Genomic DNA, 13,289 nt, shown 5'->3' with positions numbered 1-13,289 from the left:
GAATAGGAGACCCAGGACACATCTGTGATGGCCACCTGTGTGTCCTCCTACCCCCCAGGAGCGCCTCAGGTAGGTTGCCAGGGCGCAGGCCTTGAGTCTCTGAAGGTTTCCCTTTTATCATGGCTCTTTGGAGAACAGTGGAGATGGAGTATAATCACAGTGTTGGCTGCCATCTCTCCATAAGAAAGTGTCAACAGTTTCTGTCTTACGAGGAAGAACCTGAAATAAGCCTTAAGGACCTGGAGACATTCCTCCCCCCCCCCCCATCCTCTGAGGGGTTGCCCCCACCTCACGAAGATGCCCCAGGCCACCTGACCTCCATTCTCACCTTCCTGTGAGGCCGTCCTGGATGGTTCTGGGAGGGGCCCCGTGGTGCTGAGAGGTAGAGAGATTGGATCTGGTCAGGGTGACCTTTCTCTCTCTTTTTAAGCTGCAGGCCTCAGAGGCTCACAGCAAGAGAAGAGCAGACACAGGATGTGAAATGAATCCAGGCCTCCTGAGCTCTGTGTCTCTTTCCCCCAGCCCTTTGTGCTCTGACCTACAAAGGACAGGAGTGCTGCGGAGAGCAGGCTGAGTATGGGAAAACAACTGGTGAATGTGTATGTGAGTGCGTGAGTGAGTGAGTGAGTGAGTGAATGAATGAATGGATGGATGAACGAATGCCGTTCCCCTCAGAACAGTGAGAGATAGAGGCTTGTTTCCTAAAATATCAGACAGGAAGGGCTTAGACCCTCAGAAGCTCCCCTTAGCCTGAGGAACTGTTCATCACCCTCCCCAGGGAATTGGGTGCCACCTAGAGGACACTGGGGTCCCAGCAACCATGTCCCCAGAAGAGGGGCCCACCCCATAGTTCCTAAGCCTTCGGTTACACACTCCCTTTACCATTTTTTACTCGCTCCATTTCTTTTCCTTTAAAAAATGAGGACAAAAGCCAGGTGGGGTGACACACACCTTTGAGGCAAAGTCAGAGACAAGGGATCTCTGTGAGTTTGAGACCAGACTGGACTATATGAGTTCCAGGCCAGCCAGGGCAACACAGTGAGGCCCTGTCTCAAAAAACAAACAAACAGGAGCTGGAAAGATGGCTCAGCAGCTAAGAACACTCAAAAACTTAACGGTGTGCATGCACACTTGTACGTGTGTCACACAGATGCACAAGAATACACAGGCAGATAGAAAATGAGGCGTAGCTTGGTAGCGGAGCCCTTGCCTAACAGCCTGGATCAGGTCCTTATTCCATCCTCACGAGGCTCATGCACACCTATGTTACACACATATATCACACACACACACACACACACACACCTTTAAAAGGTCAAGAGAAAGGTCAGGGGAAGTCTGAGTATTGGTCTCCAACTGAAGGGACCACAGTGGGTCTCCATACTGGGCATGCACAGGAGTTATCTTCTAATAAGTGATGGTTTAGGGTCTGCAGGAGACTGACCTCAGTTTAAGGAGGCAGGAGCAAGCTGATCAGTGAGAGGGCACATCCCATCAGCTCAGGTCCAAATGACGGCAGGAGAGTCACTAATGCCCTTCCAAGCTACCTGACATTTTAAGATAGTTTCAACATTTCAAAAATGTGTAACATTAAAAATAAGTAAGGCACAGATAGCTCAGAGTAGTGCACTTGCTTCTAATGTCCAAGGCTTAGGTGCCACAACTGCAAGTGGGGGCTACTCATTTTAAGGTATGGTAGTGACAATATCTGCGGGTGTAGTACCTGGGGTGGGAATGGGGCTGGGGAATTATGAACCACAACAAAAATGGCTCTGTCTCAAAATTTAAGTAAATATGTGTTTATATTATTTATTTGTTTGTTTGTTTATTTATTCATTTGTTTGTTTAGTATTGGGGGGGCAGTGCAGAGATGCCTCAGCAGTTAACAGCACTGGCTGCTCTTGCAGAGGATCCAGGGTCAACTCCCAGCTCCCACACGGCTCACAGCTGTCTGGACTCCTGTCCCAGGGAATCGGTGCCCTCTTCTGACCTCTGAGTGCACCAGGTATGCATGTATGCAGACACCCATGTGAGCAAAGCATTCACACATGTTAAAATAGTAAATCTATTTAGCGTACACGCGTATTGCAGGGGTGGGTGGGGTTCCTGAGAGAGCTTGCAGGAGTCAGTTCTCTCTGTCTACCCTGTAAGTTCAGGGGATGGAACTTGGCTCTCCATGCTCAGCAGCAAGCATCGTTACCCACCTAGCCATTTTGATGGTCTTGTAAGTAAATAAAATTTGTGAATGCGTTTATTGCATCTCCTTCATAGTGAAATTACAATGAGATGAAAATTGTGCTGCTCACGAGCCTCATTTGGAACTGGATGCCCTCTTTGCATGCTTGGTCTGTGGAGTAGGTATCAGCACTGGTCAGTGGAGTAGGTATCCTTACGTTCCAGATTTGTAAACCAAAGCGAGGCTTGCCATGGTGGCCAAATTTGCAGCCTGTGGTCTTAGTATCTTCCCATGATGCCTTCTGCCCGCCCGCCGTCTTCACCCTGCATCCTTACTTCATCCACTCTGCTTGTCAAATACTCCCATTCACCAAGACCTCTGCGTTCTCAAGCAAAAGATCCAAACTCTTTTTGGTCCATCACTGATGCAGGAAACAAACCTACCTTCAGAGCCTCCGTGAGGCTGGGCTGCTGTGCAATGCCTCCCAGAGAACTGACCCCTGCAAGTCCTCTCTTTCTCCCCTCCCTAGGGGAATGCCTTTGAAGCCTGTGGGAAGTAGACTCCCTTGGCCTGAATAGGCAGCACCAGCAGTGAAGAGCCAGGGTCCCATCAAGGGCTTCCGGGCAGGGCTGGGAAATACGGGAAGGCTGATAGAAGGGTGTACAGGGCAGGAGATGGGGTCCCTGCAGCAGACGGAGGGTCCAGAGGGCCTGTGCAGCCATTTTTGAGAAGGGCAATCCTGATTCCTCTGCAAAGGAAGTGGCTGTGATTTACATTTTTAAGTGTTCTGGCAGGCTGGAAAGGATCAGAGGGCCAAGAGTGGAAGCAGATGGGTCCTTATCTCCCCTTCCCCACTTTCTGGGCCAGCCTAAGTCTTATCTTGCTTTCTAGAGAGCTCCTTGAGGCCAGGGAGGACGCCTGTCTCAGAGGTTGCGGAGCCCAGACCAAGCCTGACCGCGGACGGACGGGGTACGTTGTCTCCAGGCCCAGCCTCTGTCAGGAGAGAGGGGGGGGTGGCATATTCTGCTCTCTCTTCTTGCCCCCCACCTTTCCTACCCTGCCTCACTCCCTGGCCCCAGCTCCAGGGAGTGTTTGACAGAGGCACGTGTTCTCCAAACACAACTTGACGCATGATTTCGGGAGAAACATGCAAACAGACTTCTGCCTCGCATCCATCAGGGGAGACACAGGCTCTATAAACAAAGGCACAGCTTGACTCCTGTTCTTCCAAGCGGGACATTTTCCCCGGTGAACCTGGCGGCTCCCCTCTTCCTCCCTCCAACCAGTCCCAGCCTGACCATGGAGGAGCAGAGCTTCTCACTTGAGCCTCCAGGACACTTGTGCACCATAAGAAAACAGATTTCAGCTGGGCTCCATAGTGCATGTCTAGACTCCCAATTCGGGGAGGCTGAAGCAGGAGGATTACTGCAAGTTCAGGACATCTTAGGCTATATAGTGTGAGGAGAGAGAGGCAGAGAGAGAGACAGAGACACAGACAGGCAGACAGACACACAGACACACACACACACAGAGAACACCAATCAAAATACTATTGTGGCTGGCAGATTATATGCTAACACTATACTACCCAACTAATAAAAATAACACCACCTCAAGCTAGGTGTGGTGTGCACTGGACACTTGGGGGGTTGAGGCTATGAGTTCAAGGACAGCAAGGACTACACAGTGATCCCTTGTTTCAAAAAAGAATAAAAGGTAACTGGAGAGGTGGCTCAGTAAGTAAGAGTGTTTGCTTCAAAATCATGAGGACAAAGAGTGTGGATGTCGGCATCCATGTAACTGGCCGTGCTTTGAGCATGTGTGTGTGTACAACTGTGAACACACACACACACACACACACACACACACACACACACACACACACACACACGTTAATAGGGCAGGGCATGGAGATACATGCCTTTAACTCCAGCACTCAGAAGGCTGAGGCAGTCAATCTCTGTGAGTTCAAGACCTGCCTGGTCTACTTAATGAGTTCCAGGCCAGCCAGGGCTACATAGTGAGATCCTGTCTCAAACAACAAAGTAAATGAGTAAATCCTTAATAAATATAAGATAAAGTAACAGCAACAAAATTTAAATTTAAACACCACACACGAAAGACGGTAAACAGCACACATTTTGTCCTAAGTGTGGTACCTAGGTAGATGCCATCTGTGAGATGAGGTCCTTATTCTCCCATTTTTTTCATGGGTAGAACTTCAGGCACAGGGAGCAAGACCGGGTGACTGTTTATGTCTTGCTGAGATGTAGGGGAGGTCAGACTTTGAAGGACAGTGCCAGCCTCTAAAAACACCAAGGCTAGGGGAGGCTGCTGACGTAGCATCCTCCGTGAGAGGTGAGGCTTGGAGCCTGCACTGTGGGGCAAAGCCTCTGCCTGGCTGTGTGGGATACATCGGCTCATTGATGTCTCAGAGCCTCAGTTTCCCTATGGGCTCAGGGGAATTACTGTTACAATAGTGAGCCTACATACTGTGACTCCTTGTGATGGGGGTAGATGATGGGACAGTATGCCTGTCCTCTGAATAGAGTCAGTGGAATGCCATGCAGCCTGGTTCTGGGTTTAAAGCCCTTAGGGTGACTCTGGGCCTGGCCTCCTCCATGGGGAGAGACCCCCCACCTCGGCTCCAGCCCAAATTGCCAGACACAAGTTTGAGAAGACCACCCCCCCCCCTCCAGGCAGGGTGACCAGGAGCCAGCCGGCTGGCCATTTGTCCACAGATGGGTGTGCAGATAACAGGCGTCTGGAGATAAGGCAAGGGGAAGAGAGCCAGGCCAAGTCAGCCACGCAGAGGCCGGAGCGGGAGTAGTCCAGGCGCCTGCAAAGTGCTGCCTCCCAGCCCTGGGGCCAGCCTACAGCACTCTCTGCCACCCTTCCACCGGCCTGCTGTCTCTCTCTCTCTCTCTCTCTCTCTCTCTCTCTCACTCTCACTCTCTGCCTTTACCAAACTGAATAAAGCAAGCAAACCAACATGAATTTGTCAGAGGGTCCTGGGCCAGTGCTGGAGCTGGCTTGGCAGACGGTGTATGACGCATCCCAGCCTCAGGACGTTCAGCTGTACAGTGAGACAGAGGAGAGACTCATACCGTCTTCCCCTTTGTGATGAAAAACTCAAAGGTGGAAACATTAGGTCACAGCTAGAAACCAGCGAATCTGGGATCCTAATTTAGGGCCACCCTCAGGGGGTGGTCTCTCTACTGTTTCAAATGTCAACCTATGATATTATTACATGAAGAAAGGGGGAAAACGCTGAGTTGGTTTGATTGTTTTGTTTTCGAGGTAGTGTCTCATGTGGCCCACACTGGCTTCGAACTTCCTAGATTACCACGATGAGTTTGAACTTCTGATCTTCCTGCTTGTACCTACGGCGGCGTGCAGAGATTACAGGTATGGACCCCACACTGGGTTCATGCTGTGCGAGGGATTGACCTCCTGCCTATTAGGTAAATGCTCAAATTGAGTTGCTTCCCCACTCCCACCCCCATATATGTCCATATATGTTTACTTCATGTTTGGGGACATAGGTGGTCATATGGGACACAACCATACGTCAGTCCAAGTCAGATCACAGATAGGAGATTACGTCTCCCGGTGACGTGGCTGTCCTCTAAGGTCACGCCCCTGTCTGCGCAGTAAGGAATCTGCTCCTTGACGCATTTCTCAGAGTGCTCCCTATAAGGAGAGCATTCTGTGTGCGATTGCAGTGACGACACTGCAGAGCAGAGTGGGCTGCTCTTGTTTGCCCAAGCTGTAACAGCCCAAAGTGTCTCTAGGCATGGCCAAATATTCAAGGCCACCTCTGTCCCTTCCTCGGAAGCACTGAAAGCCATCGCTCTGGAGGGTACTGCTAAGACAGGTTCTCCTCCATTAGGTTTGTGTGAAAGCAGGAGACGTTGAAATCAGAGGAGCCATCGATAAAGATGGAGAGTGAAGTGTCCGAGTGATGGATGAATGGATGGATGGATGGATGGATGGATGGGCTGGGGAAGGGCGGAGGAGATGAACCGACACTGCTTGAAGGGAACAGATGATAAAGCAGAGGCCTAGTTGAATGTGGAGGTGCTTACCCGCCATCCCAACGCTCTGGAGGTAGAAGCAGAAGGATCAGAAATTCAAGGTTAGCCTCAGCTACAGGGAGTTTGAAGCTAACCCGGGGGTCATAAGACCCTGTGTAAGAAGAGAGAAGGTTGAGGAGAAAAACTTCAGAGCCCAGGGAATGTGGAATGCACTAAGACCACTAGTCAGCATCGCTCCCCACTTTACAGGACAGGAGAGGTCTGCACAGGACAAGGGCTTCTCTGAGCTCATAAACACACCAAAGCGAGGCAAAATGGAAGGCTCAGGGTGCTGGCTCTAGCCCAGAGCTTCAGGAACGTGACGAAGGAAGGCAGGGGCCAGCTGCTCCGGGAAACCTCTTTTGCTCTTACAGATGGGGCTCCCTGGCTTGAGAGCAGATTACAATTCAGGCTGGTGCCTTCGGATGTTGTTTGGAACACTCTGGAGGCAAGGACTCCCTAGGTGACTTGGCCCACAGAACACTCAGTATGGCAGGTCTCCCTGTACACTGACTGGGTCAAGGACCAGGAGAGAAGAGTCTGTTGGATCACTCAGCACGGGAGGCCTGACAGAGAGACAGACAGAACACTGAGCTCTGAAGATGGGGGCACCTAGGCTGCTGAGAATGAGGGAACCCAGCAGCAGAGAGCCAATGACATGAGGAGACCCACCCCCCAAGGTGACCATAGCAAGAATGACAATGCTCCTTCATAGAATCCTATGTGCCTAAGATCCCACAGTGTGTCCACAGAGTAGAGGACTCAAAGCTGAGTCCAGCTGGTGCCACAGACTATGTGCCAACCATGAGCCCACAAGAGTGGCCCACAGAGCAAGCATTAACCATGACACGCTGACAGCTTTTTGGTTTTGTTTTCCATCTTTATGCTTTTGACAGCTTTATATAGTTATAGAATAGACTTTGGTAATTTTCACCACCAATTTCCTCCACTCTCTTTCCCACTGGAATCCTTCTCACCAAATGTTCCCCTCTTTTTATTTCTTGCCTGAGCACAGGTGGGAATTATTTGTGGGACCACAGGCAATTTAGCTACAACGCTGAAGAAGTGACCCCCAACATCGCTAACCGCCAAGAGTCCTTGGGTTGGGGTGGGTCTCATAAGTACCTCCCTACTCACGATGAAAAATGCATGAGTCACTCATGTATAGTTAACTACAGGATGGGCAAACAAACCCAACACGTGCTCATGGTAGATGAACATTCAGACCCCAGATGAAGGGAAGTGTGAACACACACGCTGGTACATGGATAACATGCCAAGTGAACGAGCCACCTACCACAAATACCACAGAGTCCACTTACATGAAGTACCTAGAAAAAAAATGAGATGGGGAACTGGGGACAGGAGAAGATGGTTTTATTTATTTATTTGTTTATTTATTATTTACTTTTTTGTTTGTTTGTTTTTTCGAGACAGGGTTTCTCTGTGTAGCCCTGGCTGTCCTAGAATTCACTCTGTAGACCAGGCTGGCCTCAAACTCAGAAATCCGCCTGCCTCTGCCTCCCAAGTGCTGGGATTAAAGGCGTGCACCACCACGCCCGGCTCAGAAGATGTCTTTAATGTGTGACAGTTTTCTATTTTATAAGATGAATTGTGGAGATTGGGTTCCTATTAATATACTTGTTTGTTTGTTTGCTTACTTGCTTGCTTGCTTGTTTTTTTTTTTTTTTTCCGAGACAGGGTTTCTCTGGGTAGCCCTGGCCATCCTGGAACCCACCCTATAGACCAGGCTGGCCTTGAATTTAGAGATCCTCCTGCCTCTGCCTCATTAGTGCTGGGATTAAAGATGTGTTCGGCCATTGCCTGGCTATATTAGTGTACTTTTGTATATGTAAGACAGGGTCACATGTATCCAGGCTGGCCTCAAACTCGCTGAGGATGACCTGAGTCTCTGATCCTCATTCCAGGCGCTGGGTTGATAGGTAGCTTGTGAATATTCATGATACCATTAAATTGCATTAAAATTACTACACTAATGAGCTTTCCCTTATGTGCGTTTTGTTGTATCCTTTTAAAAGATGAAACGAAGCAGAGTCTCACTGAACCATACTCCACCCAACCCTTCGTGACTGGAAGTGGAAATTCAGAAGGGAACTGGTGGATAGGGCAGCCCTGTGGATCTGGGGACAGGACTGACTCAGTCGCCCAGGGGGATGGATGCGGCTCTGGGAAAGTTTGCCTGAAGCTCTCTCTGTCTCCATGTGGACTGCATCGATACTGCTGCTTCTGGGGTCTGGTGCCCTGATATTAGCTGGGACACAGGTAAAAAGGGGGTAGCAAGACCCAACGCTGGGAGCTGCCCAAACCTCTGGGGTTCTGGTCCCCACAATGCTGAGAGGGGCTCAACTTTGAGGTCAAAGGGCTCGCTTCTGCTTTCAAATCTCCAGACATCTCTTCTCCCCACTTCCGCCTTCCAAATCATGACAAATCGGAACAGATGCCTCTTGTAACAGCTGTCATGGGAAATCTACTCTGCTGGAAAGGACAGTTCTCAGCCACACCAGCAGAACCCAGAACAAGCCATGCTGTGTTGTGTGGCCAGGTGCTCTAGATACGCAGTAATGGGAAGAGATAGAAAGAACTAGGAAGACAGGCAATTTTTTTTTTTTTTTTTTTTTTTTTTTTGAGTTTCTCTGTGTAGCCCTGGCTGTCCTGGAACTCACTCTGTAGACCAGGCTGGCCTTGAACTCAGAAATCCGCCTGCCTCTGCCTCCCAAGTGCTGGGATTAAAGGCATGCGACACCCCGCCCGGCGCAATTCTTTTTTAACTGGGGTAAAATACATAGACTTGGACATGTGATGGAGTCCTACAGTATAAAGCACAGTCACGATATCCAGAGGCCATTTACCACCATCTTCTTCAGGGTGTGCTCATCATCCCAAATGAAACCTGTAGACACACTCTTTCAGTGTAACACACATGCACAAACACATAGACACACACTTATACCCACAGATACACATAGCACACATAGACACACACAAACACACATAGACACATTATACACACAGACACACATATATACCTAAACACACAGACTCACAGACACACTTAGGCGTGTGATAAACATTGATACACACAAACACAGATGCATTTACATATAGTCACACCAACACATATATATATACAACATACACACAGATGCACATAGATACAGATAGACACTGAGATTATTATTTCTGTATACTATAAAAAGAGATCCTGTCTTTAAAAGCAAAAAAATAGGAGAACAGGTGAAGAGTCGGCTCAGTGGTTAATAGCAGTTTATGCTCTTCCAGAGAACCTGAGTTCAGTTGTTAGTACTCAGGTCAGTGGCTCGAAGCCTCCTGTAACTCCAGCCTCAGGGGGTCCAATGCCCTCTTCTGGTCCTTATGGGCACTGCACTCACATAAGCACACACACACACACACACACACACACACACACACACACACACACACACGAGTGTGCCCGTACATAATTAGAAATAAAATCTTTAAAAATAACTAAAGGAAGCCAGGAGGTGGTGGCACACACCTTTAATCCCAGCACTCAGAATGTAGAGGCAGGTGGATCTCTGAGTTTGAGACCAGCCTGGTCTACAGTACAGCCTGAGCTACACAGAGAAACTACATCTCAAAAAACAAAACAAAACAAAACAAAACAAAACAAAAGAGATTAAAAATAAACAGACTCCCAGTATCGTCCTCACCTGTCTTTCCAGAGATAATCTTCACCTGCAGAACTTGAGGTGTATGTGTGTGTATCTGTCTGTCTGTCTGTCTGTCTGAATGTTCATACGTTTGTGTGTTTTTCTGTATATTTCTGTGTTTTTGTGTGTCTTTGTGTATATATATGTGCTTATGTGTATATCTGTGTGTGTATACATATGTATGTTGTATCTGTGTGTGAATGCATGTGTGTCTACATATATATATGTACATACATATAGATGAATGTATGTCTATATGTTTGTGTGTATCTCTGTGTATATTTATTTTGTATTTAGTTTGTATTGTGTCTATGTATATTTGCACATCTGTGTGCATAGATGTACTATGTGTTTATGTGTGTACATGCCTTTAACCTCAGTACTTGGTGGATATTAAAGCAGCTAACACTTTATGAGCATTTCCTATGTTAGAGAGACTAAAGTCCTTATGAGACCTTGTCTATACCGGAAATCCAGGTTTCCATCCACCTTACAACCTTCTTGAGGTACCAGACACCCCATGCTTATTGTATCCTCTTTTGTGGGTCTTGCTTCCTGAAGTAAGGGAATTGCATCAATTTTACATGGTACAAAGTTGACATTGACAATTTTAATAGTATTTAAATGCACAGATATTTAAATGTAGCAGTATCGTTAAATAGTGTGTTTGGATTAATTAACATATTTAAGTGTGTTAAAATTTAAATTATGAATATATTTTAGCGTGTCACGTGTTTAAATATGTAAGAGGAAAAAAGTTCAGTAAGCGCAAGGAGCCTGGTGTGTCCCATGACGTCTCCGGGCTCCTGGCCTCCAGTGTGTGTGTGTGTGTGTGTGTGTGTGTGTGTGTGTGTGTGTGTGTGTGTGTGTGGTTTGCATCACAGATGCCATGATGCCATGGCTGCTGTACCAAGGCATTCCTATATAGATGGAGATGAGTCTGCTGAGCCTGGAAGGTTGAGAGACCACATTGACTTCACGCAGTCAGCCATCTTTATACCACACCAAACATGATCAGAAACTGTGTCTGAGAGGTGGGAAAGGCAGCTGCAACATCCATCTGGAAAAGGGAAGGGGGAGGGGGAGGAAGCAGCTGCCATCTAAGTTCAGTCAAAACTGAAGGATTGGAGCTGCTTACAGGGGCAGGGGGGACCATCAACAAAACACACTTAAGAGTAAGACATGAAGCCGGGCAGTGGTGGTACATGCCTTCGATCCCAGCACTCAGGAGGCAGAGGCTGGTAAGATCTCTAGTTCGAGGCCAGCCTGGTCTACAGAGTGAGTTCCAGGACAGTCAGGGCTACACAGAGAAACCCTGTCTAGAAAAATCAAAGCAAACAAACAACCAAATAAATAAATGGACTGTAAAAACTTTCTTGTGTAATTCAATACTCTGAATATACACAATGAAAACTGTACAAAACAAATATAAATATAAATATATAAATCAACAAGGTGATCTACTACTCTCCCATTTGGGGGATGGAGTAAGGTTTATATTCTTTTTCTGTGTTCAGTGGGGAAAAAGACGACTTAACACTTTTAAAGATATGTACTAAAATATCTATACAACAACAAAAATTATTGTTTTTTCATTTAAGAGTAGTCTGTCCATATATTTCATTTAAGAGTAGCCTGTCTGACCATGTTGCTGCCTGGCATTTACTGGTGTCTTAGCACTTTTCAAGTATTTGCCTGATCTTAGGCCATTATCCTAGGGGTCTGCATATCCGAGTGGAGGGATGGTCTAGGAGAGTCTGTGGCCCTTAGAGGTCAGGGCTGCGAAAACTCTTGAGAGCTGAGACTCCCACTCAGGAGGCCACTGGAGAGCCCTCAGAATCTCCACTGCTTCCCAGCCCCCCTGTGACACAGCCAAGAAAAATCCAGACCGACCAGTGCTGTGCAAAACTCCACCCCAGGACTCACCTAGACCCCAGGGGTCACAGTGGAGACACAGGACTTTTCACATTCTAAACAAAGCAGGGTTGAGGGAGAGCTGGCTCTTCTCTGTGAGCCAGGGGTGGCTTTGTGCCACTGTGTGTTCCCCCAGAGACTCCCACGGAGCCCAGACAATTCTAGTAACACGGCCTCTGCCCTCCCTCCAGGGCTCTCTCTCTGGAACTTCCATCAAAATCCCTTAGAATGCCACCTTGATTTCACTTGCCTGGAGGATCCAGGTGACTCTCCCAGCAGAGGGTCCCAAGAAGGCTTGCACCGTCTCCTGGACTGGCAAAGGTCACCTATGTATGCTACCCTAGCTAGCAGCCCAAGCCTCGCCTGCCTACCCTTCCTCACTGTCTGCCACTCTAACTGCCTCCTTCCTTCTCTCCTCAGGGGAACACCCAGTGCAGATTCACTGGAGTGCAGGAGCCATGCTGTCTGCAGCTCATCACCTATGGCCCCTGCGGGTTCCACACCCCGACAGCTGCCCAGCTAACCTGTTTACCCCCAGCTACATGCTCAAAAGATTCAGCCTTCCAAAGTTTCAGGCACTACTTGAAGGAAACCAGTCCACCCAAGACCATGTTACAGTTGCAGGAGTCCCATTTCAGAACGCACCAGGAACAGGCAGTTGCCTAAGGGCAGGAGTGAGTCGAAGGTTGCCAGGGGCTAGAGATAAAGGGGAGCCAGGTGAGGAGACCACAGATGGTTGCAGGGGTTCCTTAGGGTCTGTTCTGGAATTAAACTGTCTTGATGTTTGCTAAATGCTACTGGAAGGAAGACGGTTCACACATAACTCACATGGTCAACCAACTCTACCACAATAAAGGCTGTTTTGAAAGGGTTTTAATCAATTAATTGATTGTTTGGGAGGTGTGTGTGCAGTACTGCATGCTACAGCTTGCATGTTGAGGTCAGAGAACAACTTTCAGAGATTCATTCTCTCCTATCACCACATGGATCCTGGGGGAATGGAACTCAAGTTGGCAAGCACCTTAACCCTGGAGCTAGGTCCCAGGATGTTTTGTTTTGTTTGTTTGTTTTGTTTTGCTTAAGACAGGATCTCTAGCCCAGACTGGCCTTAAACTCTCCATGTAGCTGAGCATGGCCTAGAATTGCTGATCCTCCTGAGACACGGTGGTAACAGGTTTGTGCTATCATGCTCAGTCTATGCAAAGCCTGAGTGGTAACCCAGTACTTTGTGCTTGGTAGGCGAGCACTGTTGATTGAGCCACAGCCCTATCCACCCATCTCCTTCTTTTTTTTTTTTAAGATAAGAACTCATGGAGCTGGAGAGATTGCTCACGGGTTAAGAGCACTGGCTGCTCTTTCAGAGGACCCAGGTTCAATTCCCAGCACCCACATGGCAGCTCATTACTGTCT

General features: G+C 48.1%; 1 long non-coding RNA gene across 6 annotated transcripts; it reads left to right on the top strand.

The window, feature by feature from the left end:
• Nucleotides 1–416: 416 nt before the first annotated feature.
• Nucleotides 417–12,750, top strand: Gm33026. Of its 6 annotated transcripts, none has more exons than XR_001780223.2 (6): nucleotides 417–574; nucleotides 1,908–2,005; nucleotides 3,068–3,145; nucleotides 5,518–5,640; nucleotides 8,292–8,535; nucleotides 12,300–12,750. It is a non-coding gene; the product is annotated as a predicted gene, 33026 (long non-coding RNA). The 6 variants fall into 6 exon arrangements; XR_879887.3 differs by having other exon boundaries at nucleotides 5,481–5,584; XR_879886.3 differs by having other exon boundaries at nucleotides 5,481–5,640.
• The last annotated feature ends 539 nt before the right edge of the window (nucleotides 12,751–13,289 follow it).

This window comes from Mus musculus, chromosome 11, assembly GCF_000001635.26.
Source record: "Mus musculus strain C57BL/6J chromosome 11, GRCm38.p6 C57BL/6J".
Taxonomy (NCBI): Eukaryota; Metazoa; Chordata; class Mammalia; order Rodentia; family Muridae; genus Mus; species Mus musculus.
Note: the sequence above shows the minus strand (reverse complement) of the source record. Positions and strands in the feature narration are given on the sequence as shown.